The sequence below is a fragment of the Amblyomma maculatum genome, chromosome 7 (assembly GCF_055883805.1).
Source record: "Amblyomma maculatum isolate TAMU_Amacu chromosome 7, ASM5588380v1, whole genome shotgun sequence".
NCBI lineage: Eukaryota > Metazoa > Arthropoda > Arachnida > Ixodida > Ixodidae > Amblyomma > Amblyomma maculatum.
This window is the reverse complement of record NC_139350.1, coordinates 120,313,587-120,336,451: the sequence shown is the minus strand read 5'-3', so window position 1 is coordinate 120,336,451 and position 22,865 is coordinate 120,313,587. Positions and strand designations below refer to the sequence as shown.

The following is a 22,865-nucleotide window of genomic DNA, read 5'->3' as shown; positions in this document are numbered from 1 at the left end:
ACGGAACAACTACGGAATTAACGCTACAATTCTGCGAAAGCGGTTGGATTTACCCTCGATGATTACTTTTATTAGTTTGCTGCATGTGTGGCTGAATCCTCGTATTCCAAGCAGAAGCTTCCCCGACGCTTCAGAATTTCACTGAAGAGTGAGTGGGCTGCATGAGATCGGTTGGAGGCGGCTGTGGGTGGTAAGGCAGCCCCTAGCTGAGGGTTATGTGTGGAGCTCTGTAACTAATTGGTGAGGCTTCAGGGGAAGTGGGCGCCGTACTTTTCCACTGTGTCTTTAAATTCATTTCAGCGGTCCCTGTTTCTTCCCAACTTCTGAGTGGGCTTCTATTAGGTGCGGCCTTGTTCTGTGAAGGGTGGATTTAGGTGGATGGATAGTGGGTCCTACTTTAGGAAGGCAGAGTTGAGAGAGTGATTTGTTTATTTGTTTATGGGGGGGGGGGGTATGTTTGTGGGGTTTAACGTCTCAAAGCGACTCAGGCTATGAGGGACCCCGTAGCGGAGGGCTCCGGAACTTTCGACCACTCGGGATCCTTTAACGTGCACTGACGTCGTACAGCACACGGACGCCTTGCGTTTCACCTCCATGGAAAAGCGGCCACCGCTGCCGGGATTCGATCCCGCATCCTCGGGCACAGAAGTCGAGCGCCCTAACCACTGCACCACATCGACGGGAGTGAGTGGGGAAGTGGGTAAGTGGGTGGGAGATAGCGCTGTAGGGGGGTGGGGAGGTTATGTGTCAGAAATGCCCCTCGGAGGAGGGGGTGGGGGGCAGTAAGGCTACCAGCTTAGGCTGAGAGCCTTCACTTAAAGGGACAAAACACTGGAATTTAGGTCTCGATTTTTTTTCGCCGCCGTGAAAAGATTGATGTCTAAAATGTTCTATTTCATAACTGTTTTGTTAGAAACGAATTTTTACCGGGAATTTTTCGATCAATGCGTGCGCCCATTTTTATGTAGTCCGATGATGGAAACCATGAGCAGCGACCGCGATGACGACTGGTGGTTGTCAAAAAAGACTTACCTAAAACAAGTATAACTTTCCCTCGCCAGACAGTAATCAGACATTTTTTGAGTAGAGTAACGCACTTTTCAGTTTCACAATAAATTCTGTTACGGCACAATAACGCACGCCCTCGTCGTCGAAAGTTTTAGTGGGCACTGTCATTGCTTCATTCACGAAATGGCACTGTGGCGCCATCTAGTGGCAAAACCTGAAATCATACCTCTCGCGGTGCGAAAGCAGGGGTGGTTTTTATTTAAGGACGCACTGTAGAGAACGCAAAATATAATAAATTATGGCAAGCACTCCTAGAAGAAAAAAAGAACAATGTGCATGCAGTTACGAAAATTAGCGATATTTTGCTTACATGTAGTCCCGTGGGGGGCTACACTGAAAGTACTAGGGTTTCTCCGCTATATAGCTCCTCTGTTGTTGTTATGCGATTTTCAACGGCAAATTAAAATTGCAAAGCCTCTTTTCTTTGATATTGTACTGCTAGATCTGTACTATATGAGGCTAGATCTTTTCATCTTCACCATAATCTCATGACATATTTGGCCAATGTTCTGGCCTTTTAAGCGGATGTCACATTTCCAGAGGATTTACAATAGCAAAAATACCGGACTAATAAAAAATGCGGTTGTCGGCGGAAGTGAATAACCGAGCCTGAGATGTCGCCTGATCCTGACAACCAGAGTCGACAACGCCCTCTCACTCCAGAACACATGATTTGGTGGTCCTGGTGCAAAGCGCGACCACCATTTCCTCTAAGAAAACGGAGATATTTATTGCACAACTATTACCGATACACATGAACATCTTCTGGATTTAGCTGCCACACTGCTAACACGCGATGGCTTCCGCCCTTCGAAACTGGTGAAATAGATGACTTTTTTATCACATATATAGAGGGTCTTAAATACAGATTCGAAACGGTTTGGGCCAATTGCTGTATGCGATGCGTCTATTACACAGATTTCATATGTTGAACCATCGCAGTCTCACTGACCACACATTGCAGACACAGTACCACGGTTCTTTGAAGATGTAACGGAAAAGACATCCCTGCGAACGAAAGGATTCAGTCGCAGCGTCGCAAGAGGTAAACAGATTGCAGCACCCGCACCTAAAATGTGCGCTTACTAGAAACCTTGGCCTATAAAGCAGCAGCGTTGTTCACGTTATTGTCATCAGCGTCTTTATGAGAAATATTTGTCTTCCTTTCTGGCGTTTACGACGGCGCTAGAGTGTCACAGCTGAACAGGCGAAACGAGCATTCTTTTTTTTTTTCTGCGCGTGCGCGTGTAGCGGTACTACAATGACTTAAAGCAAATGGCAGTCGTCAGTAAAAAGGTGCAGCCACTTCTGCGCTGCATTTCGTACGCTGTCCTAAGCCTCGTCAGGCCATCGCACGTTGAAGCGACGTCTTTATCGACAACGCTCTTTGAGGTTCAACACAAGAACTGTAGCTGCTAGCTCGTAAGACGGCCGCGTTTAATTGTGCCCTTGCACAAGCATGTTCGAGGGACGCGGGCAAGCATTTTCCTCTTTCCTGATATCGTATTCCACTGAGGCCGCGGCACTGAAGGCGCACAGATCAGATATAAAGCACAGCCGGCTGCATGCCATTTGTTTCTAATATACATTAATGATCTACCGAGTCATGTTTTTTTTTTTTGCATGCATTTATATGCTGACGACTGTGTACTTAATCGTGAGGTTCGGGACAACGATGACATACTAACACGTCACACTAGTTTAGATAACACTGTTCTCTGGTGCATGAAATGGCGTATAGAACTGAGCATTAACAAATGTAAAGTAACAAGTGTCTGTCGACAAGGCGAACGTACCTCAGTGCACCCGCTAAATAACACTCCTCTTCAGTCCGTGTCCTCATACCTTGGCCTTACTGTTTTTTTCCTCAATAAACTGAAAATCTCACAATGACAAGATTACTAGCAACGCTAACCGCATGTGAGGATATCTTAAGCTGTATTGTCAGCAAATTTCACATTTTAATAAAGCTCCTTTCTTGAAATATTCTGGTCCACTCTAAGCTTGAATAGGCTGATTCCATCTGAGATTCCAATCATAATAATTTATCTGATGCTTTTGAAATGATCCAATATAATTCTGTTCGGTTCATCTTTTCTAACTATAACCGAATAGCAAGCATAGCGTTCATGGGATCTAACCTAAGTTTCCGGTGTCATTGCATCGCAAAATTGTTCGCATTTGTATGTTCGATAAAATCTATCACCATGAAGTTTTGCATAGTAAATTCATCATTTCATCCAGCTATCGTTCGTCACGTGTCGATCAACAGAACAAGTTTCTCTTTCACACTCTTGCACTAACCCGTTTTTTGTTTTTTTTTTTACCATTCTTGCCAAACACACCGAAAGACTGGAACCGGATTCGCTCAGACATCGTGTCCATAGCCGATTACGCGGATTTTAATAAAATAATTGTCCGCAGTTTTTTTTTTTTAGGGGGGGGGGGAGCAATTTTAGCGTTTCTGTGTTGCTGTTCTTTAGTGCTTTTATGAAGTGATTGAGTTTTTTGTTTTCACTCTTTATTGCGATGTTACTCTAGTTATCCTTTTTTTTCTCTTCCACGTTCGCTTGTCATGATGATTATTTTGACTGTCGCTTTGTAGTCTATTTTTTTTTGCCGCGCTTAGGATGGAATTTCTGTGTTTGAAACCCACTCCCGATTCAATTCCTTGGCGATTAATGATATGCAATAAATAAATAAATAAATAAGACGTTATTTCACCAGCTGTAATGACCTTTTTACAAATCGACGTTTCGATAGCGTCATTGTCCGACACTGGCGACGTCCAGCGTCCGACCAGCTAGGTTACGCCACTATTTTGGACTGTGGGCCCACCCCCTTCCCCTCTGGGCCTCAGGTCATCCTTATGAATAAAGATTTTATGAATGAATGAATGAATTAATCAATGAATGAAGGAATGGGTCTTGTTAGAACCGAACTGCAGCCGAACGGCAGCGCTTCTTTTGTGTGATCTTCGCGGTACCTTGTTTAAGTTGATTTCTTTCAGTTAACTTGTGTGATTTTTGCTCCTACAGTGACTGTAATAGAGAGTTTTAGGACTGCGTAATGCGCGTTGCATACGCATAACCTACGTTCCCTGCGGAAAGCAAGGACTTGCGTTGCCTATGTGCCGCAGAGAGAGTTAGGTTGTACGGAAGCCCACGCATAGGCGAGATTTCGAAAAGTAATGCAGCGCCCCTATGTTCAAATCAAAATCTTTCCTTTTTACTTTTCAGAAGTACGTACGAATTCAGGCCAGGTCAAGTCAATCTAACATCGAGGCGGTTTTGGTTTTGTTTCTAGACTTTCGCTCTATCGCGATCGTCTGCATCATCGCAGTGTTCCTATCATAGTGTTTCTTTTAATATCATAGTGTTGGCGATTGTGAATGAATCGGATGGTCTGCTACTGCTGTGTTCAGCTTACAAAAAGTAAATCCGGCGTCCTACCGCCACTCTTGAGCGCTTGAACTTCGTCTGCTGCGGCGTTCAGAAAACTGTGTCCAGCAACCTACCTTCGTTGTTGAGTGTGATAGGGGTTAGAAGTGCTATACGGTCGTTGAATATTTCGTCATGGCCCGCTCTAGTTTTCTCTGGGACCCGTACTGTTTGCTCTATTTAGACTCGACAGATATCGAGGCGCTTTCATGAGGCCCCGTCGACGTGAACCGCGAAGCAGGGTATATGCATCATGAAACGTGCGCTGGAGGCATCATTTTTGGTTTTCTTAATGAGCGGACCTTGCTAACTGGTTTCGCTCTGGCCGAGTACATTTAAACTATGTAAACAATAAAAAAAGCTATACACAAAAGCCCTTCCCCTCTACTGAAAATATACTTGCGGCGTCACTGTCAACAAAGCCGAACCGGACAACTCACAAAATTTAGCCAACTATACTTGTCAACTAATTACATTTAAGTAATCGAACTAAAACAAAATACGGCAGCTGCTGCCGGCGACAAATGGATATGACAGGTGGGATGGAAAATCCTGAGTGTTTTGCTTAGCACTGCGTAAGCAATCATTTAGGCCATGTGCCAACGTACACGAGTCTTCGTACGGTGACAGAGTCGACCCTATTGCGAATACTGTGGCAGCTGTGTTCCGGGCAACAGCGGCAGCTGCAGCCTGTCTTTGAGCTGGCGCAGCCATCAGCCGGCGATGTTTGATGCTGTGGCCATGTAGCCGCGCCAGGTCTACAACATCTTGAAGGAGTATTTCCTTTTCGGCGTACTCCTCCTCAGTGCCGGATCTAGGCAGGAAAGAACGCTTTACTCTTCACACGCATAAGCTTTCGTGAACAGACTGTCCATAGCAATAAAGCCCTTCACTACCTCAGATAATAGATTTCCGTCCCATCACGAATTTCTGCCTCTTCTGCTTCGAGCATTATATTAAAAAAATATATATATCTCGGCCCGTTGTGGTGTGTGCGCCAAGTCTCTCACACAGGTGCTATTTCTTAGTAGTTTTCGTTTCACGTCTCCTTTGAGTCGTGCATGTCTTTCATTCGACCAGAATTTATTCGGTTCAGATGAGCTGCAACAACGACAAACCGAACAGCCGTTCGCTGTGGCGGCGTCATCATGCGCCAATAAATAAAGGTAAGGCTGCAAGGGCTGCGCCGGTAAACTTTTTTTCCTCCTCACGCGGCCACGAGATAGCGCCACAGCAGCAATTTTTTTTTTCGCTCTTGTTGCAGACGATGGGTATTTAGTGATTAATTCTGGCGAAACCCAGTCGAAAAAGACGACAGAAATTTCTGTTGTACTACGGAAATTTCTATCGCGCTACAGAAATGTTCGATGTTACTACAGATATTTCTGTCGAGACAACAAAACTTTTGTTGTTACGTCAGAACTTTGTGTCGTTACGACAAAGCATTGTGTTGTAACAACAGAACGTTGTGTTGTTACGTCAGAGGATTTTGTTGTTGTGACAGAACGTTGTGTTGTTACGTCAAAACTTTGTGATGTCGCCGCAGACAAACAATGCTTTGACGTAACAACACAACGTTCTGTCTCACCAACAAAATGTTCTAACGTAACACAACCTTCTGGCGTAATTGTCGCGACAACCCAAGGTATGTAGGTAATAGTGACGTCAGATAGCGAAGTCACAAGAAAAATTCTATAATGTGTTCTGCAGTGGCAAGCAATTTTTTTTTCGCGCATGTAGAACCGCCCATATTTTTCCTGTCCCAAATAAAACATTAGGTTTTTCTTTGTTGCGTATCAACATGTTTATTTCAGTTCAAAATACAAAATTCGCAAAAAGACACTGAACAGTGTTAGAGACAGTTCCATGTAGAGGCTAATTTCTTACCAGCCGTATTTTTTTTTTCTGCGCGACTACCTCTCTGCCCTAAGTCGCTTTCTAACAACCTTAAAATCAACTCATTGTGTCAAAACAGCCCAGTCGGAAAAAACTACAGAAAATTGTCTGATGTTACGACAGAATATCTGTGCGGTTTTTGACGGGAAACCTGTTGTGACAACAGAACATTCTGTAGTAACATCAGAAAAGTCTGTAGTTACAACAGAAAAGTACTACAGAACTACAGACAACAGAATTTTACTACAGAAAAACTACAGACCTACAGAAAAGTACTACAGAACTACAGAAAAATCTGATGGTTACGACAGAACTACAGGATGTTTTGTCGTATTTTTGACAAGGTTCTGTAGTTTTTTTCGACTGGGAGAGCGCGCCTTGAGTGTCTATCTGCTGCCGTGCAAGCATACCGCTAATTGCGCCATTCGCGCGCACGTCAAGTAGCATAATAATACCTTTAATAATAATAATACCTTTATTTTCGATCAAGGTGATGGGGGAGGCAGGGAGAAAAAGCTGAGCAATCGGCTTGACGTGCTCCCCCCCCCCCCCCGAAGAAAATACAAAGTAAATATACATAGGCAAAGCAGTGTAGCGTCCACAAAAAACAGTAAAATAAAATAAATAGCAGTACATTCGACGAGACATCGCGTTCACTGATAGCGCATAAAAGATTGACAAGAACCAGCACCTTATTGCACATGAACAGAGAGTCTGTAGTAAAGAAAAGAAAAGCGAGATCGCAGTATGATCAGGCAAAGTAAAACAACAGAAGAGGACCAATTTCTTTCCATATAGCAGTAGTAATAATAGAAGTGTCAGCAATGCAGCAGTGACAGTAATAATAATAGCAGTGTCAAACTGTCGCACACAGAAAAGAAGAAGAAAAGACAGCAAAACATTAAAAATTGAGTTTTTACGCAAAAGAAAAACAATCGCAATCAATTCCCGTCACAAAGGTAGTACATCAAGATAACAACTTTGAAGGCTTCAAATAGCATATCAAAGACGAACAGGTTCAGTCGCTGATAAAACTACTCTGACGTCATCTTTCGATGACCGTTTGAGTTGAAAATCATGCTTATGCAGTAAGTCTAACAATTTTGGAAGGCGACATTGAATCATCTGCTCACCATAATTTGTGCGGCATTGAAATTCGTTCCATATGTCTGAGTTACGAGTAGGGTAATGCACTTCCTTTTTCCGCAGGCAAGCCAGTTCTCTCAAAAAGCTGACATTGTTACGTATTTCCTTTTTATAGGCATCACGGGCGATTGCCGGCGCAGTCGCGACCGCAACACTCATGTTTCGTTCCATGCAGGGATTAGCTTCTCGATGAGTGCGAATGAGTTTCACAGGAACAATCGCAAAGCTACTTCTGTTTTATCTCAATCCTTAAGACAACCGGATGAATAAATCTTTCTCACCTGTGAAATCTGCTCCCAATTTGTAGCGATCTCTTCAAATGATCTATCCTTGTTCTCACGTCGATGATACATTCCATTCTTTATGCACTACAAAAGATTTGACTCTCGTGGAGCAACCTGATATCCCACGGTCTTGGCCAAAAACGAGGACGGCATATGCTTGCACAAGCAACTTCCCCGCACGTCTCCAGCACTCGCGCGCAGTCCTTGCTGGCTCGCGCCCAGCTCGGCGGGACCGACGCTACACACACGGCAGATGCACGGGCAGTCCCAGGGGAAAAAGGGGCTTTCTGTATATTTTAGTGCGGTAGAAGGACACGCTAATTTCAGTACGATAATGGTACGGCGTTTGAAGGGAATTTATTTTCCACTGCAACCTGCCCCCCTACACGCATTAGCTCGCTACAAGGCACCCATTCCTCCGCGGAGGACAACGGGACGAATAGACAAGTTTTGCAAACTACGTTTGGTAGTGCTTGCAGGCAAACGGCCTCTCTGGAGGATCGGATTCGGGAACTGGCCAGCAACCGGTTTCCACCCCTCTCACGCGCACGCCTCCCCCCACTTCCCCTTCCGATTAGATGGCTAGATAGGGCTCTTCGCTGCTAGGAGAGAGGGTGCGTCTTCGCTCCGGCAGAGTGTTCCTTGAATCCGGCAGCCTGTGTGGCCTTCGTGGCGGTGCTGTGCCACCATTTGATACCTGTTCGTATTGGCAAGCTTTGATAAGTTGAGACAATGGGCGGCGGGCATCATGCTATTGTACACTTTCCACGTGACTGACTGATTTTATACCATTAAAACCTGCCGTGTCCTTTCTTTCGTATGTCCCTTCTTTTCTTTCCAATCCCTGTCTTCTCGCTGTCCTTTCTATTCCTTACCGCAGCTCGGGCGCCGCTGCATTTGATGGCAGATACCGCGGCTGGCAAAAGTCGTTTTGTTTTTGTACTTTTTAATAGTTAACTACACCCTCGCGACAGGCAGTGAGTGTGATGGTTACATGCGGCGCTGTGGAAACGTTGAACCGCTTGCCCCTTCACCTTACCGCGTTCGTCGAACCACGCTGATGTTAAAATCTGACATTTTCACTCGAATTTACTGTCTGGACCCTTATTTGTGTGTTTTGACTTCAAATGATTCGATATTGCATCTTTATATCGGTTCAGATCCTCAGATTTGATTGGACTTCGCGACTGTGCTGTCAGACACTTTCTTTATGGCCAAATAATAAAATGATGTATTGATATGAAGAAGTAAATTAGGATTAAGGTGTAATGAATGATCGTCGAAGATTTGAGCACTTGGCGAAAGCTAACCATGATCGATAGGGCAGCAGAAACGGCACTACATTTGACTAACATCATCATCCGTCACGCAACGAGACGCTGCTGGTTGAGGCAGCAGACCTCGGCATTCTAAAAGAAAAAAATAAACTACTCGCTACGAGAAACGACTAGCATGCAAGAGACAAGACAGCATGCAAGGAAAATAGACCTTCTTTGTTACGATGTGTTTTGAATTGTATTCTGAAGAGAGAAATGAATCGTAACGCTGACACTTAACCGCAGACGAAGAAATGGAAGGATGGAGCAGAGAGCTTAGCAGGCTCTTTGCTCCGCGCATCAGGCCATGACGAGCCTGATGCGCGGAAGAAGGTACGTAATGTGATGTTTGTCTTTGTTTTCTACTTTGAGTAGCTACGACGACGGGTGAAGTTTCTTAACCCCCCCCCCCCCCTCCCCTGTTACCCTAAGCAACCACCTTGATCTTGAGCACTGCCTCTAGCCTCCTAGCATGAAAAGCACAAAGGCGCCAGACTGCAGTTCGCGAGCAGTCAAGTACGGACGTTATTAGTCTTGCCTGGAGAACTCTAGCTGTGCTGTGCGTCGCAAAATATTTCCGCCAACATTTCAGATCTTCAATGATAACGCCTTGTAGAGCGCGGATCGATTCTGTATTTTTGTTCAGTCTTATCGCGAAACGTGCTTTTTTGACTGAGCTACATGTACGCGAAAACTTACGCGAACGCGATGGCGGCACACTTCGCGCGAAGTCTTCGCGCGAACAGAAATGCATGTGTCGATTGGCTCGTCACTCCGACCTGCCGAAATAGAAAATTTCGCTCGTTCCTCGTAATCGCATGCACGATCAGCCAACAGCATGAACGCGAAATGTACGTCACTGCCGCTCATTTCGTACGCGCTCTCTCTATCTTTCTCTCTCTCTCATTTTTTTTTTTTTTTTTTTTGCAGTGTTGCATCGTGTTTGTGCACTTCCGCGTAAATTTCTTGCTTTGTACGAACAATGGTGAATGGCCAAGGATTCTACGAATGTATAATCGCAACAGAAAATAAATAAATAAATGAGAGGTCAAGTTACTACTCTTATAGCGCAAGTGTAAATCCATTTTATTGCATGTTATCGCAAAACACTTCAATTCTTGCAATTGTTGTGACTTGCATATGCAAATAGTTTGCGGTGTACTATACCAGCAAAACAGAGCGTCGTCGCCGTTTCGCGTTGCCGTCGATTCGCGAGCATCCATCTTCCCCACTAAGCGACGAAGCGATCCATGATCGCTTTCGCCGCGCCGACTTGTCGCGTCGCTCTCGCTCTTTTTCGCTCACATGTAGCTCAGTCTTTATCATTTTCTTTGTCGCGCAAGATGTACCGAGATGTGTCTGAAATGATTCCAGCCACTCGTCTATGTTTCTACAATATACAGGTTATGCTAGTAACCGTTTGCGGCTTTATCGACATGTTTCTTCGCCGCCTTTAAATTGAGCTTGACGAGTGTGACCGGAATTAGTTATTCGACGACCAGCGAGCACGTTTGCTGCTATCGCCGCCGCCGAGATGTTCACTTATTGTCAGGGAGCAAGTCAGCCCAGCAAAGACTTAATTTCAGTACTGCTAAGTCTGTATTCTTTTGTGCTTACGGCATTGTCACCGCCAAGTGACAATATGCAATGTTTTGATGTACTTAGTGAACTGTAATCCTCGCGTTACAGTGTCATCACATAGTATATAAATGAGGAAGACGAAATGACCATCGCGTCCTCAACGAAACAAATGCGCTAATATTTCTCCTCATTCCGTCTCGTACGACTCCAGCCATAGCCTGTTTTTACTAAAGCAGTCTATGTTCCAAACCTGCCGACAAGTGCACTCGTGTTTGTACATGCAGTCACGAGCCCGTTTGTCTACAGCGCTCGAGCGTTGATATACGCGATCGAAGGGAAAAACGAATTTGCGCCTGCATATTATCTCACCAAAAAATATTTGGGATATGCGGCTTTCTATGGTTTAGAAGGGTCAGGAATAGTCATGGGCAGGGGAATAATAGTGGCAGGCCTAAGATGAATGACGTCAATAGGCGAGAGTGTTCCTGAGCTTACAACGCACAGTTAGCACATTAGCGTAGTGAATTTCACTTTGAGATATAGCTCCTTCGGTCGAATGAAGGTGACGCGTCACAGATCGGATTACGCGGAGCACTGAGGCGCATATTTTTCCGATATGCTGGCCGCAACCCTCTCCTTACCGGCATAATCGGATAATATACCAGAACTAAGCATAAACTGCCTCCACCTCGCTCCCAATCTCCATTGGGTGCTTATTCTCAGTTTCTTTCTTAAAATAAGCTTTTGTAAGCATTTTTTTTTTCGCTTTTGTCCTGTGCCAACCCAAGAGCTTTCCCTTTCGTGTCCAGGTCTCTTTTATCTATTCCTCGATATTTTTTAATGCTACAATCTTCCTTACTCATTCAAGCCAATAATAATTTAAGCACTCTGCTTCTGTTTTTCCCCTTTAAAAAAAAAATGACTGAAGTTCTGCTTGCATCATAAACACACTAGCCAATCCTCTTCCAAGATACTTTGTTGGGCGAGTTGGTACTTATTCATTATTGATATAAACAGCGCGAACACGAAAACAAGGGACAAGAAACACGAAAGCCACACACACACAGCGCATGTACTGTGGCTTTCGTGTTTCTTGTCCCTTGTTTTCGTGTTCGCGCTGTTTATACCAATCCTCTTCCTCTCTGTTTGGTCATCCTCAAACAAAAATATGAATACTTTGCCTCTTCCCTCCCCAACTCACGTTACTTTTCCGTTATTTCTTTTCTATTATTTTTATTTTTCGCCTTTTGGTCTATTTGCTGCCATTCTTTTTTTTTTTTTTTTGATAATGCATTTCTTTGTGCTGTCCCGGCGCTTGTGTTTTTGATCACACCCTCATAATTTTCTAGGCATATTTTCCTGGTTTTGTGTTTACTTTATTTCTTCGCATTGTACGCCGCTTCGCCTAAGTTCGGTTCCTTCTCGGCGCCTACCTTCTATTTCGTTTTCTAAATTCGTATTTTTTCCGTCGTCTTCGTCGTTCTAGTCATGCATCCTCAGTTTCACTGTGAATAGCTGCTCTTGACATCATGTTTTTTTTTTTTTTTTTTGCGAAATGCTCTCATTTTTTATTTGCTTTCAGCGTTTGTCCCTTTAGTTTGAAATCGGCTTTAGGCATAGCAGGTAATTGTGGTCCAGGCATACTCTCCCGTTACATTTTTTTTTTTTTAGAGTTGCTATTACAGCTGGGCGGTGGCTTACTATAGCTCATGTAAGAGTGTGCGGATGCAATGTTATTGACCGTAACCTCAATAATGATTGTGTTGTAGCCATAGTTTGGTGAACGTCATTTTATTGTCGTATGTCGCGTCATGATTAAGTGGTTTCGAAAAAGGTAGAGGGCGCACTATATGACTGGCTGACCCCTTTTGTGTGCTTTGCGCTCTTGGTCGCAAGATATGTGACAGCACGTGGCGCCACTTTAACGAAGCAAAGCTACCATGATGAAGCATATATGTAAACGGCGATGCATTAGGTCATGAGATATTGCTCTGGGAAAGGAGATGCCCCTATGTGGCATTGACCTCAGTCCGGCTATGTACAGGTTTTATGAGCTGAGGTGGACACACTGCAGATTATAAAAACGAAAATATGAAAGCATTCTTTTCAAACCAAATCAATTGAATTTGCTGTTAGATGTTAAGTAAGACACCTGCTATATAACTTGATCCGTCTATTTGAATAATTCATCATCATCATCAGCCTCAGCCTGACTATACCCACTGCAGGGCGAAGGCCTCTCCCATATTTCTCCACTCAACCCGGTTCTGTGCTAGTCGCCTCCACTTGACCCCTGCGAACTTCTTTACCTCGTCCGCCCACCTAACTTTCTACCGCCCCCTGCTACGCTTTCCTTCCCTTGGAATCCAGTTTGTTACCCTAAGCGACCATCGGTTATCCTTTCTTCGCACTACATGTCCTGCCCATGCCCATTTCTTCTTAATTTCTACTAGAATGTCGGTAACCTGAGTTATTTCTCTGACCCACTCTGCAGGCTTCCTATTTCCTAAGGTTACCCCTACCATTTTTCGTTCCATAGCCCTCTGGGTTGTCCTCAACTTAAGTAGAACTCTTTTGGTTAGCCTCCACGTTTCAGCCCCATAGGTGAGTACAGGTAAGATGCAACTGTTATATACTTTCCTCTTTAGCGATACCGGTAAGCTGCTAGTCATAATCTGTGAGTGCTTGCCAAATGCGGTCCATCCCAATCTTATTCTTCTTGTTATTTCCTTTTCATGATCCGGATCTGGGGTTACTACCTGTCCTAAGTAGACATATTCGCCTACTACTTCCAGTACTTCGCTACCTAATGTAAACTGCTGTTCCTTTCCGAGGCTGTTGAACATTACCGTAGTCTTCTGCATATTGATTTTCAAGCCTACCTTTATACTTTTCCTGTCTAGGTCACCAATCATTATTTGCATTTCATCCCCCGAGTTGCTTAGCCAGGCAATGTCATCAGCAAATCGCAGATTACTGAGGTATTCTCCATCTACCCTTATCCCTAAGTGCTCCCATTCCAAGTCTCTGAATACTTCCTCTAAGCAACCAAGATACTTTGTTGGGCGAGTTGGTACTTATTCATTATTAATATAAACAGCGTGAACACGAGTACAAAGGACAAGATAAAAGAAAGCCACAGTACAAGCGGTGACTCACAACTATGCCTAAGCCCTTTACTCAAAGGCCCAGAAAAAACAAACATGAAGAAAACGAAGCAATCACGTGATTGCTTCGTTTTCTTCATGTTTGTTTTTTCTGGGCCTTGGAGTAAAGGGCTTAGGCATAGTTGTGAGACAGCGCTTGTACTGTGGCTTTCTTTTGTCTTGTCCTTTGTCTTCATGTCCTCTAAGCAAGCTGTGAATAGTACTGGGGAGATTGTGTCTCCTTGCCTAAAACCTTTCTTTATGAGAATTTTCTTACTTTCTTTATGCAGAACTATAGTTGCTGTGCAGTCACTATATATATCTTCTTGAATAATTAGCAGACTATAATTATTTGACCTTATAAATCGCTCAATTGCTCAGGTCTGAATAAAGAGCGGCTTCAAGTGCCACGAAGGACCTGACCCAGGTGCTTCCTCTCAGGTAGTCTTAGCGTGGCCCTTTTCATTCCGCTCAAATGAAAGCTGGCGAAATTTAAAAATACTACGTGACAGCTTTCTGCACGTGCCCGAAGTGTCCGTGATTACAGCGCTGTCATCCGCAGCTTGATAAAGCGCGGCCAGATCCGCGCCTTCAGCGATACCCACAACAGTGCATATGTTTCTGCTTGCTGGGAGATAACCTCCAGCAGGTGCAGCCGAGGCAACGTAAAGGCGCTGTGTCAGCAGCTGTTCACACTTACCTTTCACCAGCAGAAAAGCGAAGCTCTGTCCTCAGCAGCGCAGAAAGCTTAAATCTGGCAGCGCTTTGCCAACTGGCGGATAAAAGCATTACGATCACGTCGCAGTTGATCAGCTTAACAACCTTTCATTATCTTGGCTTTATGATATATATACTGCTGATGCCCATTCTTGATTCAACTACATTTCCTGCATTTGCATTTTTGCTATGACCAACTCCTCTGTTTATGCCAACAAAGGTGAACCTATGTTTTTCTTTTCCATATAGTTTGCTACATTGTCCTCAATTTGTGATCACACTATAAAATCATATAGGTTAGCCTTACTGAATAAAGTATATTCTAAATAACTTGCACTTGGTGGCTTTAAACTTTATTCAGTCAGGTGCTTTTGTCTCTTCAACAACTATAATAAAATGGGTGCTTCTTTTGAATGATGCATAGTCTTATTTATATAAAGAATCCGCCACAATAATTACATTTACCTTTGTGTTTTTACAGGCCCACCTTGGCCATGGAAATTCTATGAACCAATTCAGTCTCCGATCGGATTCCGACTTCTACAAGCTGATGTCCGTTCACTGGGGACTGAAGTACAAGAAGCGTGACAAGAAGCCTTTGTAACCGAGCCATCTCAAGAGTGTTCCCTCCATTTTACCCTTTTGGAGTGACATGAGTGTCAGGTAAACAAAAACATCTTTCCATGAACTACAGAAGAGATTTCATTTGGTTTTGTGGTCGCTGTATACATAATAATTACAATTGTATTGTTTTGGTATTTTGGAAACTGAAACTGGTGATGGTTTAACTGTGGCTATCAACAAGCTGCAAACCATGCTGCTTAAGGAGCATGGCTGCTGTTTAAAATACAGTGCAGGGGAAGGCTGATGAGATATCACAAAACGGTTTTATCATTATGAATGGATGATTGGCTCAATGTACGAGTTGGTTGTTAGGCACCAACAACTATGCTAGCAGTTTTGAGTCACTTTCCTAGCTGAACTGGGCTAGCACGAAAAAAGAAGCCATATTTGCTGCAAATTTTAACAACACTAAATAACATGTGTTGCTCGTTTGGAAATGTATACAGCAGTTGCTTGACCATGCATGGTCAGAGCAGTAGTTGTATTTCAGCATGTTAACCCTTGCAAAACCAGCAAAGAAAACCAGCAAGCACCCTGCTGGAACCAGTACAACCAGCAAAAATCCAGCAGGCTACTTGCTGGTTCCAGCACGAACCAGCAGCTTCCAGCAAGAAACCAGCAGAAAATTTTCATCTGGGATATTTTATGCTAAACAGTGTTTCAGTAGTAAATCAATGCTTCCAGTTGAAGCAATAATTTTTCTGGAAAATATCTAAAGTTTTCATCCAAATTGTAATTTTGTCGTTTTTGCAAAATCGGATGAAAAATTGATTAGGAAATAATTAATGACGTTATTTGTGCAGACACCTGGCTTTTGCTGAAGGAGGTGAGTTGCAGAGAAGAAGATGTGGACAAGCGCTACAAGATGATGCCGCAGTACCTGGCACAGAAGTGACTGCACCTTTTCCTCTAGGGTAAGATTTACAGTGTATTCCTTCTGGTGGGTGACAGAGTAATGTATGCACAGGATGTTTTTTTTTTTTTTTTTTTGCAGCGGAGTTATGCATGCTTTCAAGGTGTAGCTAATCAGCGGGTGTCACAGGTTGCTCAGTTCTCTAACATAAAAGCTTATAGGCTTATAGTAGGAAATAAAAGCTATTGCAATTTCAGGAGATTTTCCTAGCAGAGAAAGATTTGCATGGGCCGCAGTTATAAGAGCATTACATACTGGCTGGTCCTGAGCATATCTGTGTGCAATAATGGTTAGGCTAAACACGTATAATCTTTTAGTCATTTTCAGGAGCTTTATTAAACTCTTTAAACATTTATTTATTGCTCGATATGAAGGCTTACTACTTTGGTATTCTACCACTTACGTTAAAGTTGCGGGCTTTATGTGGGAGAGACGGGCTATAATTTGATAAAACGGTAATACAAAAATGGCCTAGTGCTGTCCATTTTCAAACCGCATAATAAGCACAATGAGGTTTACAATATTCTTGTGCCAGCCACTACAACATTCTCCATAGCCAATGTCTATAGAAAACAACAAAATAATTCTTTCATTTTTCAATTACCTTCAAAATAACCGACATCAATTTTCCTTCATCGAAACCACTTTCTTATTTAAAAATGCATTTTAAATAGGTGTTTAATTTAAATCTGCATCTTTTTGTCATTCAGGTGTTCCCGTTCAAGCGCCTTTTGGAAATACAGCTTCATGGATTCCTATTAAAGGCGGCTTCTCACAGGTGTTGTTTTGCATGTCTTCGGCATGCTTGCACACTTTTTTGTGCAGAGCTGCCAGGTCTGCATGCCAGCAAAATAGCCCAATTAATGACTAATTTTTCCCACTTGGCTGTGGTTGCATTTTGCACGTCTGAATATTCTGACAATATAGAGAGAAGAAAGTTACAACAGTATATGAAATGAACATACGCCCTCGGACTACAGAACATCAGAGTACGGAATGTCAGATTGCGGGACATCAGAATGCATGCCGTCACAATATAGAACAATAGACTACAAAACGTCAAAATACAAAACTACAAACAATGAACGTCAGAATACAGGTAAAAAATACGACAAGACTACAGACCATCAGAAATTTTCTGTTGTTTTTTTCGACTTGGAATCAAAAGAGTAAACTGCTCAAACAAAGCGTAAGATTAGTATTACCACTAAATTTCACCACTGTGAAAATTTTGAGCGCGAACAAGCAAAGGTTAGGCAAACAATGTTTTCTTTTTTTTTTTTTTTTGCATCCACTGCTCTGTGAGCGCTATAATAAATGAAAAAGGACGCAAACAGCTGTCAAAGTAACCCGGAACGGCATTTATATGCTTAGCCTCGTTATCGAACGAATTAAATTTTCTTGCATCGTCAAGAAACATCAAAAATCTGTTACTTACCTCCTGAGGTTAGCGCGATCCTGGGCGACGAAGTACGCTAGCAACAGGCAGCAACGTTCGCGAAATGAGCGAGTGGAAAAAAGCTTTCGCGCTGCATACTGCACATAATTCGTGACTTAAAACCACTTCGACTGATCACCAAAAGGGTTGCACGTGTTCATCTCTCGAAGAAAAGCTAAATCGTCTGAAATAAAAAGAAAAAAAAACGTGCCAGAGCGTTTGCAGCTCGCGTGGCGGCCATATCGAGAGCAACACGCAGACGATTTGAAGTAAACACGCAGAAGTCAGGACTCCTGCGTACGTCTGCCATGGATACGCAACACGCAGGATTCGCGTAGGACGCATGCGCAGTTAGGAGCACGCAGGTCACCTTCGTACGCAAGGTTCTTGCGTGTGCCCACGCACGCAGTACTAAAACTCTCTAATATTCGTTTGAATTTGGTCATCACTGCGTTCCGCAGTTGAGGGTTAATTGGTTTAGAGAAACCTAATGCCTATACGTAACTCTCGACAAAGAGGCGGCCAGCGGAAGCGCGCCAGCAGTAGGTAATTATGTGGTGGTTTCTCCACACGCTTCCGATGCAACTCACCAGCTCAGTCATTCGGATTGTATTCCACCCGCTGCAGCGTAGACTGCAGTTGACCAAATTAAAGAACGCAGAAACGCGACTTTCTAGAAACGTGCCACATGCTATGAACCGATGTGTGACAGCGATCACGGACCTCAGAGCTGCTGGAACAGGCAGGTGCAATATTTAAACAAGAGCGTTATGCGCAATGCCGCGCAGGTGGCTGGTGAAGGCCGTGAAAATGCTCTGGGCTCCCAAATTGGTGCCTTCTAATTCCATACCTAATGAATTTCGCAGATTACTCTGCAGTGTTATTTACCGAGCATCTCCCATGCTACGAGAGGCGATTGTAATTTTCATTTTAGACGCTGGAAGGAAGTGTTTGAAACAAACAAACGTAACCGCTTCATCTAAAGAAAGATGAAACTATTGGATCCAAGTGATGGCTTATGGCAAGTTGTTTCGAAATCGGTGTTTGGGGTTTAACATCCAAAGCGACTCTGGCTACGATGGCTGCTGCATTTAGGGGCTCTGAATAGTTAAGACCACGTGAGAATCATTAACGTGCACTTACACTGCACGGCACACGGGTGCCTTTTGCGTTTACCACCACCAGAATGCAGTCGCCACGACCGCGTTGAAAAGGGCTTAGCAAAAGCACTTCATTTCCCCAGTGTGTGTCTGTATGCTGTAATAGAGAAAGGCTAAATCCTCTTGACCAGCGTGTTATTTTTTTAAATTCATATGTACCCAGGATACATAGCAAAATATTTATACGCGGAAGCATAACGGCGTAAACAGGCAAGTGAAGAAAAAAGAATTTCGCTCGCACCCCTGTAAAACAAACATGGAGGCGACTGACTTCAATTTTCCTTTGCAAAATCCGCGCTCATGAACATCCAGACGACATTAAAGAATACTGATGAATGAGGAACAATCCTGAAATTAGGGAACCATGCACCTACATTATTTAGCTTTTTCATTAGCATGCGGACTCTATGTAATGCTACCATACAAGAGCTTGTAATCAAACATTTATCGTCTAGGTTGCAAAAGTTGTCGAGCATAAAAAGTTTATGGAAAGAAAGCGCAAAAATACCGGCATGTTTAAAACAGATATCGGGCCTTCACAAGTTCTGAAAAACAAGCCCCGTTGTATGCGCGTGCTCGCAAGGAAACAAGATGAGTTTCTAAATGCAGACTGCACCTGCACGGCTGGCGGATCCAGATAATATAGCCATATATAAAATATCCTGGAAAGTAGATTGGGCTGTTTCCTGTGGTCTGACCGGAAGGACTTGTACAGATCAAGATGTCAAATGAAATAAGAGAACAAAAGCGTTCTCGTCGGTGTTTCTACCGCCGACGAAATGTGGTGAGTGAAGCGAAGACCGCGACCATGCTGAAAAAACTTTTCGGTTGAAAGCAGTTATATAATTATAACGCAAATCGGGTGACGCAAGGAACCGATGGAGTGTGAGCATATAAGATCGGCAAAAATCTCTAAAACTGTTCTTTACCGCTTCTTTTTTCAGCAGTAGCAGTGCTGGCCTGTTGACTCTTTACAAACATTCGCTTTTATTTACGACGGTAACTCACTGGCGACAAAATAAACGCGAACATCGATCGCCAACTAGCGCTTCGCAATGCAAGCGCACGGCATATTCACTGTGCAACCCAAACAGACGATACTGACACGTACTGTCGACACCAGACAATCAGGAGAGCTCCCGAAAAATGTCTATACGCGGGAAACACTTGCGAGTGTGGCAGGGTATGAAAGCACGTTTGGGGGCCTAGTGACATATTTGTTCTGGCTTGACCGCTGCAGCTCCCAAATTAAGCGTTTCTCGTTTAATATACTAGTTGGTAGATCACCGATATTGTCTTGCCTCACTGTATTGAGATGCATAAAAATCCGATAAGCAGTTCCTATTTTTCACTTTAGATCGCAGTTCCTAGGCGCCCGTTATTGGCATGAGAGCCCTCGCCGTCTACATAACCAGCGGGCAGCTATGGCCCAAGGGCTAGCCTATTATATTATTATATTTGGCAGCTATTGGTGTAACCAGCTATTGATGTAACAAGTAGAACATATATATCCCTGTCAATGTAATCGACCACAATGCTCGTTCATCGCAAAAAACAAACAAACAAAAGACTGAGAAAAAGGTACAACCTTAAAAAAAAAAAGAAAAACACGGGTAACAAGAGCGTGCTCTGCACGTTTTCATGCCTGTATGACTCTCTAAAGTTGTTTCGGACAATATAGAAGAAAATAAAAAAACTTCAAGGGTGGCGTTCAGATTTCGAATAACTCAGTATCACAATGGCTGTAATTTTTGTTCATGCTCCCAGCAGAAGACCTTTACTCGACATGCAGAGTTCGTGCGTGGCTATCGGCTGCCATTTAGCCTTGACAACCACCTCGCGCTCTGTAGACCGGCTAACCAGCTCAGTCAAATATGTACCATAAACTGCACTCAGAGTTAAAAGCTATCAGCTTAATGTCGGGTTAGCTTAAACGCCAGCCGCATCGACGACCATGCAACGAAAATCACGGGCATGTACCTGGCAGGTATCTGTGGGTTACTAGCACTGATAGAGCGGTGTGTGTGCGGTCATGATATCACATGTCATGGCCGAATTTGTATCAGATTCAACCTGAGCAGCGCACCTGAGATAAGGACCGAGTACTCCAAGACCCTGGGATCCCCAGTCGAACACGCTCGCTTCATCTCTACGGCCTGGATAAAACGGAGCATAAATATCTGTGCCGCTTCTGCAAACTTGGTAATAATACGTCATACACCAAGCGTGCCTCTGCAAGTAGGGGGTAATTAGCGGGTGACATTGCTTGGCGCTCATTGACCGAACGTTACATGGCAGGGCAATGTGCAAAATGAAGCAAGGAAGAGTAACATAATGCTGATTTTTTTTCTGGGACAGGTGGTGACATAATGCGAAGACTGACTAGGATTTTTCAGGGTGAATCAGAAGGAAAAAGTCCGTCACATTAACGCCAAGTTCACTTCATATAGTTAAGATTTCACAGCGAAAGATTAGTACACTTGACATGCACTCCATAGCCAGCTGCCTTCTGTGTCTAAGTTTCACTCGGTCGCCAGAGACAACTGTCTAACAAAAGGCGGAAGTCAGAGCCGCGCGCCAGTGGTAACGTTGTGGTTAGCAGCACGCTTGTGGATTTTGAAGCATTACGCGTTTTAAGACAGACAACGAAAAGGTTTAGGCACTCAAGTGGAAAATTTTGTCACTAGAAAAGCTCCATAGACTTTCGGAAAAAGATCCGATTCATTTTATGCCCTCCCATCTTGTTAAGTAGCAGGGCTGAGCCCCTGCAGCACTTGACCTGTTCAAGCTGAGGTATGAAGCTTGAACACTCATACAGAGCGTTCTTTCGGCGCAGAGACTCATTAAAAGCTTGACATAGGGCACAAATTAAGAGGGCTGATTTTGAGACTAGTGCGTACGTATCGTTGGAAACCTTACCAAGTAATTCTGACCTGAAAGCAGCAAATTATAACGGCAGCGTACAAACTCAATGAGCGTTAGATTGTGCGACTCATTCACCGGCTTCTTTTTCTCATTCATATTTCGTTATTCGATTAGTACGCGAGCAGTACTACAAGTAGGTGCATAGGCCGGTATAAACTGAAGGTTGTACAGGCCTATGCACCTACATGTAGTTATCATGACCAGGCAGTTGAAAGCTTCTACGAAGATGTAGAATCGGCAATGCGAAAAGTGAAGACGCAGTATACTGTACTAATGGGCGACTTCAATGCCAAGGTAGGGAAAAAGCAGGTAGGAGACAAGGCAGTAGGTGACTATGGTATTGGTTCTATGAATAGCAGGGGGGAGTTACTAGTTGAGTTTGCAGAACGCAATAACTGACGAATCATGGATACCTTCTTCAGCAAACGGAAGAACCGGAAATGGACATGGAAAAGTCCTAACGGAGAGACTAACAATGAAATCGACTTCATAATGTGTTCAACCCCCGCCATTGTACAAGATGTAGAGGTAATCGGGAAAGTGCGATGCAGTGACCACAGGATGGTGAGGTCCCGAATTAGACTGAATCTGAAGAAGGAACGCAACAGATTAGTAAGAAAGAAACCCATCAACGAATTAGCGGTGAGGGGGAGGGCAGAAGAGTTCAGGATCTCGTTACAGAATAGGTATTCAGCTCTAACCGAGGATGGCCACATTACCCTAGAAGCAGGGAACAATAATTTCAGAGATATCATTACTGAGTGCGCTGTAGACGTAGGCGGTAGCATACTTAGAGACGATACCGATAAGCTGTCAAAGGAGAAGAAAGATTTGATTAAGAAACGCCAGAGCATGAAAGCTTCCAATCCAACAGACCAGACAGAATTGGCTGAGATATCAAAGCTAATCAATAAGCGCAAGGTGGCCGATATAAGGAAGTATCACATAGAGAAAACTGAGCATGCTGTAAAGAACGGGGGAAGCCTTAAAGCGGTAAAGAAGAAATTGGGCATAGGCAAAAACTATATGTATGCGATAAAAGACAAGGCGGGCAACGTCATCACGAATATGGAAAAGATAGTCAAAGTAGCCAAGGAGTTCTATACAGATCTCTACAGTAGCCAAGTAGTCAGGACCGTAATGAGATTGGCGGTAGGGAAAAACAGTCAGACGTTCCATCAGTGACGAAGGACGAGGTCAAGAAAGCACTA

The 22,865-nt window shown here is 43.7% G+C and overlaps 1 long non-coding RNA gene across 1 annotated transcript; it reads left to right on the top strand.

Annotated features, from left to right (window-relative positions):
• The first annotated feature begins 9,409 nt into the window (after window positions 1–9,409).
• LOC146184568 (uncharacterized) lies at window positions 9,410–16,910 on the top strand. Its single transcript, XR_014708576.1, has 4 exons — window positions 9,410–9,483; window positions 15,076–15,257; window positions 16,022–16,132; window positions 16,842–16,910. It is a non-coding gene; the product is annotated as an uncharacterized LOC146184568 (long non-coding RNA).
• Window positions 16,911–22,865: the final 5,955 nt, after the last annotated feature.